This window comes from Camelus dromedarius, chromosome 14 (assembly GCF_036321535.1).
Source record: "Camelus dromedarius isolate mCamDro1 chromosome 14, mCamDro1.pat, whole genome shotgun sequence".
In the NCBI taxonomy this organism is placed as follows: domain Eukaryota; kingdom Metazoa; phylum Chordata; class Mammalia; order Artiodactyla; family Camelidae; genus Camelus; species Camelus dromedarius.
This window is the reverse complement of record NC_087449.1, coordinates 44,704,313-44,710,462: the sequence shown is the minus strand read 5'-3', so window position 1 is coordinate 44,710,462 and position 6,150 is coordinate 44,704,313. Positions and strand designations below refer to the sequence as shown.

Sequence of the window (6,150 nt, the reverse complement as noted above, 5' to 3'; positions counted from 1 at the left end):
AGCACGTAGGATCTTTGTGGTGGTGGAACAGTTCTGTATCACGAGTAATCAGTTGTGGTTATATGAATAATACATGTGATAAAACTGCATAGAACTAAATACACACATGTAAGTGAGGGCAAATAAAACTCGTAAACTCTTAAGGTCTGTGAACTGTAGCAATGTCAGTTTCCTGGTTTTGGTATTGAACTCTATATAGTTATATAAAATGTTACCTTTGAGAGAAACAGGATGAAGGGTACAGGGGATCTCTATATACTGTTTTTGCAATTTCCTATGAACTATAACTATTTCAAAATAAATATAATGAAATAATAACCCAAGATGCAATGTCCAGAAAAGAGGGTGGAATAGAGAAGGAAGTCCCTTTAATACCTAACAAAATAGAAAAAAATACTCTCCCACACATGAAAAAAGAAATTGCTAGCAAAAATCAAACAAGAAACAAATATTTGATGTCACAAACTTCAAAAAAATGATAATCAAGAAAAGAAACTAGATTCTGGTGCAAAATAATTGAGCACAGTCTTTAACTCTGTCCCCACAACCCAGAGGCAGGACTGAAGAAGAAAACTGAGTCGATAAAATTATGCCTTGTTGTCCAGTCTCTCTAGCGTGCTACCATTGGGACTGACACTGAGACTGTGAGTGGGAAACTGGGAAAACAGTATTTTTAATCCTCAAGTGTGGGGCTCCCTAAACCCCAACACAGCGGGACTCAGGAAGAAAATGTTGCTGGGCTTGTCACATGAGGGGGCTCTTCGCTGTGTTGGAGGAAAATGGCTGAGACCTGTGAGAGATGGACACCTGCCAGACCATGTGGAGCGGACCCTAGCATAGGGCGTGCAGCGAGACCTTGGAAGGGAGCAGGCCAGTCTTCCTATACGAATGTGCACAGTAGCAGGTCTCCCTCCTGTAGAACCTTCACATTATGGAAAATTAGACCAAGAGCTTAGAGGAGTGAACAAAGCTGCAAATTCTCTGACACTTCCTTTATGTCTCTCCCCTGGAATCTGAGTGAACTCTGTGATGGATTTGACCTATGGAACAATTGAAAGTGACGCTGTGCCAGGTCTTAAGGCTGGCAGCTTCTACTTCCTGCCTCCTGGAACAATCCTTCTTGGAGCCCTGAGCCATTATGTAAGTCCAACTACCCAGCTTAGAGAGACCAAATCAGAGACCCTGAGACTACAAGGAGAAGGAGGGGTGTCCAGCAGAGCCCAGATTCCAGCCTTCCATCAAGACACCAAGCATGTAAAGAAGGCCACCTTGAACCCTCTAGACTCGACCAGCCAAAATCTGAATACAATTGAATGACTCCAGTCAATGCCGCATGGTGCAGAAAAATCACCCAGCTGAGCCCTGCTTAACTTTCTGGCCCATAAAGTCATGACATAAAAGAAAATGATTGTTGCACTTGGGGTTGTTTGTTACACTGGAAGAGAGACCCAAACCAGTATCCAAACTGAAACCTGGAGACAAATTGGTCCCAGTTAAGGTGAATATAGTGAGGGTTCATACAGAAGGGATGTCCACCATGAGCCCAACAAGAGCAATCATTCAATGGCATCAATGCATATCGTATACTGTATATGGGATCATATGGCCAGTATGTCCTGTTAGCTTGATCAGTGATGACAGGGAGTCGATGCCAGGATGAGGTGTCTGGAGGGAAGCTGATCAGAGGCCCCTTGAAGCTTCTAAGGCTGCTGGGTCCTAGCAAGGGCTCCTTAGGTACCTTGAGTTTGCTGTCATTGGCCAGCATGGCCCCTAGGACTTAGGCAGAGCATGGGAATCGCACTAAGAATTTCTCCTTCGTGTTGTCTCACTGTCACGTCCTGAGCTAAGTCATCTGTGTAATAGTGCCACTGTTTCCTGGGCTAACTGTGAAACTGTGCTAGATGTGCGACTGAGCTGTCAAAGTAAGCTGTGAAATGGTGATACTCCTAGGAGCCTGGGCATTGGTGCACCATCCTCTGTCTCAGAAGGGCATCAAGCAGAACTAATCCTCACTGAGTTAGAGAAAATAGAAGATCTGTAGTGGCCCATAGTAAACAAGAGGCCATCAATACATGGTTCAGTCAGCAGCCAAACATTCTACAAAAAAGGAGGAGCAGGAGAGAGAGCAGGAGGGGAGGGAGGAAGCAGAAAAGAAAGAGGTAGAGGAAAAGACAAAGATGATAGTAAAATATGAAATATCCTGACAAAGTAAGCAGAAGTCAGACAAAGACTTAAATGTGAAAAAAAGTGTAACTCAAAAAAAATAAATAAATAAAAGCATATTTCCCATAAGTGGTGAGTGCTATAGATCTTAATTCGAGTATGAATCAATAAAATAAGAGCTCAAAGACAAAAGATGAAATAGCAGATTTGGATGAAAAAAAGGAAAATGAGGAGCTAAGGGGAAAAGAAAACAAGAACCAAAACAACGTAAGACAGCTAACAAACGGGGGGAAGGTATAGCTCAAGTGGTAGAGCACATGCTAAGCATGCACAAGGTCCTGGGTTCAATCCCCAGCACCTCCTCCAAAAGTAAATAAACCTAATTACCGCCCCCCCCAAAATAAGAAATAATTCAGTAATACAATAATAAATAAATAAAATATTTTAAAAAGATATCTAACAAATAAATTAGAAAGAAGGAGAAATGGGGCTTAAGATTTAATAGCATGGAGAAAAAAGTTATCCCAGGGCAGTAAGAGAAGAAACACAAAAAGGTTGGAGCAAAAATGGGCCAAAAGAAGAGTGATTTTTGCCCCTGACATAAAGAAACCAACACATGTAAGATAGAAATAACTCAGTGATGTAATACAGAAAAAATTCCCTGAAATAAAAGAAGAAATAAATTTTGAGGTTGACAATGCATACCATATACCCGGGGGAAACCCTGTTACACAACATCCAAACTGAGACACAATCTAGTTAAATGATTGAAATTCAAAGGCAAATAAATAACTCTTCAGGTATTCAGAGAGAGAAAACAAGCCACCGCCAACTGCTCATAGCAGTTTCAATGCCCCAAAAAAAACGGAGATTATCAATAGCCAAGACATGGAAGCAACCTAAATGTCCACCCACAGATGATTGGATAAAGAAGATGTGATATGTATGTGTGTATATATATATGTGTGTGTGTGTGTATATATATATGTATATGTGTATATGTGTGTATAGATATGTATGTATATACATATAAAAGAATGAAATAATGCCATTTGCAACCACATGGGTGGACCTAGAGATTATCATATTAAGTGAAGTCAGCCAAAAAAAGGAAGACAGATCTGATATCACACTGGAATCTAAAATATGATACAAAAGAACTTATTTACAAAACGGAAGCAGACTCGCGAACATAGATAACAAACTTGTGGTTACCAAAAGGGAAAGGGAGCCAAGGAAGGATAAATTAGGAGTCTGGGATCAGCAGATACAAACTACAACAGATAAAATAGATGAACAGCAAGGTCCTACTGTATAGCACAGGGAATGATATTCAATATGCTGTAATAAACCATAATGAAAAAGAATACATATATATGTATAACTGAATCACTTTGCTGTACACCAGAAACTAACATAACATTGTAAATCAACTATATTTCAATTTTTCTTTTTAAGTGTCTAAAACCTCCTTCAAGGTCAGTTTAAAATCACCTTGGGTGCTTGCTTTGGCAGCACATATACTGCAATCAGAACAATACAGAGAAGATTAGTATGGCCCCTGTGCAGGGATGACACACAATTTTGTGGCATGTTCCATGTTTTTGGTGAAGTTGCTGTGGAAAACAGTATGGCAGTTCCTAAAAAAAATACATAGAGACAGAGAGAGAGAGAATTACCATATGATCCAGCAATTCCACTTCTGGGCACATAATGAAAAGAATTCAAAACAAGATCTCAAAGACATAGTTGTGCATCCATGTTTATAACAGTATTATTCACAGTAGACAAAAGGTGGCAGCAACCCAAGTGTCCACTGACAATGCATAAATACAACGTGGTATACACATGCAATGGCATACTATCAGCCTTAAAAAGGAACTCAGTAAAAAAGGAAGGAAATCCTGCCACATGCTGAAACATGGATGAACCTTGAGAACATTATGCTAAGTGAAATAAGCCAGTTACAAAAGGACAAATAATGCATGATTCCACTCATATGAGGTACCTGGAGTAGTCAAATCCATAGACCCAGAAAGCAGAACAGTGGTTACTAGGGGCTGGGAGGAGAAAAGGATAGAGAATTATTTGAGCACAGATTTTCAGATAGGAAAGATGGACAAGTTCTAGAGATGAAGGATGCTGATGGTTTAAACCACAGTGCGAATATACTTAATGCCATGAACTGCAGACTTAAAAAGGGCTAAAGCAGTAAATTTTATGTTATGTATTTTTTAACCACAATTCTTTAAAAATCAACTTGGAAGGAAAAGCCCGTTTAATGGGGGAGAAGGAGAGAAGATGTGAGACCAAACTGTAGATATGGTTGCAGTTTTGGGGTCAAAAGAGGCTGCCAAGCTAGAATAAATGCCCTTCCAGACTGAACTGTAAGATCATGCATTTTAATGTGTTCAAACAGGCATGTTTGAGCAACGAGTCAAGAGACCAAGGTGAAGCGGGTTCTTTACCTTACAGTCATGTGGCTGAACAGATGTTGGTGTTTAGGGCATTTTATTGGTCTTTGTTCACAATGTTCATAATGATGATGCCTGTAAGATGTTCAATGCAAATTTCTGGATGGTGAGATAACTGGTTAGGAAAATTTAAACAAGGTAATATGAGCTTCTGAGCAAACCATGGTATCAGCTGGAGAAAGTGAACAGATGGAGGTAAAATTCTGCACAATCGCAGAAGTGGCTCAGGCACATCCTGAATGAGCCAGAACCACTGACTCAATTATGTTAATGCTTCCCCTCAAAAGGTCTGCTACTTCATTGCCTTAGTGTTCCCAATTGGGAAATAAGTAGGTGAATTTTGTAATAAGGGGTGGTTAGAATACCTATCTTGCAGAAAGTGCCTTGAGAAGCCTGTTGTACCTCACTAATATACACCGGTTTTGCAATGAGGGCCGCTGGCCAGTGTTTCTGAAACATCAAAACCTAGTGTGAAAACATCGATGAGCTGAATGAATTCGTTGTCCCCCTTGATGATAAAGTGACTCACAAAACCAGCTTATTTAGCAAGTTTCTTTTTTCAAGGTTGAACATACTCAATCAAAATCTGTAAGGCCAAACCATGAAGGTACTCTATTAATAATCACACCAAGGCCTGGTATTAATTATGGGGACGCCCAGAACTTCAGGCAAACTGACTCTCCAAATTGCTGACATAACTTTAGGGCAAAATAATCGAAATGCCCCATCATCTGCAAAAAGAACTTGATCTTTCTTTCCTTTCTTTCTTTCTTTCTTTCTTTCTTTCTTTCTTTCTTTCTTTCTTTCTTTCTTTCTTTCTTTCTTTCTCTCTCTCTTTCTTTCTTTCTTTCTTTCTTTCCTTCTTTCTGTCTGTCTTTCTTTCTTTCCTTCTTTCTGTCTGTCTTTCTTTCTGTCTGTCTTTCTTTCTTTCTGTCTGTCTTTCTGTCTTAGGTCATTGTCTTAGTAAGTGAGATGGGACTTCTACTTCCAGAAAGATAGCACAGACATACTTTTCCCTATTCCTCAGGTATAGCTGAAACCCTGGAAATTATATCCAAAACAAACATAAAACTCTATAAAAGGTGAAGAGAAGATGACAAGCTGGCTAGGGACTGCAAGACCCAAAGAATGACTCAGGTGAGCTCCCTGAATTTTCTTCTTGCTTCATATAACCCACTGGGTGCTAGTGAAGCCGGCAACCTGGAAATGTCAGTGGATGCAGACAAAAGAAGCCTCGAGAAAAGTCTGCTCTCTCTAGACAAACGACCAAGAAAGGGGCAGCTTAACAAGACAGAAAACTTCTGGAGAATAACTGGAATATGCCAACCAAACATCTAAGAAAATCTTTAGTCCAAACTTTTAGGAGAGGCTGAGTAGGGAGCCTAGACTTCCATCTTCATTAGGTGATAATGAGGTTCTCAACCATCTCCCACCCCTCTCTGGGTGGTGTCAGAAAAGGTCAAGTGGAGAACTGGGACCTTCACCCCCATTACGTGGTACTGAGGCTTCTCTA

The 6,150-nt window shown here is 40.1% G+C and overlaps 1 non-coding gene across 1 annotated transcript; it reads left to right on the top strand.

Moving 5' to 3' along the window:
* Nucleotides 1-3,662: 3,662 nt before the first annotated feature.
* LOC116157004 (U6 spliceosomal RNA) lies at nt 3,663-3,769 on the top strand. The gene has a single exon (XR_004140969.2). It is a non-coding gene; the product is annotated as a U6 spliceosomal RNA (small nuclear RNA).
* The last annotated feature ends 2,381 nt before the right edge of the window (nt 3,770-6,150 follow it).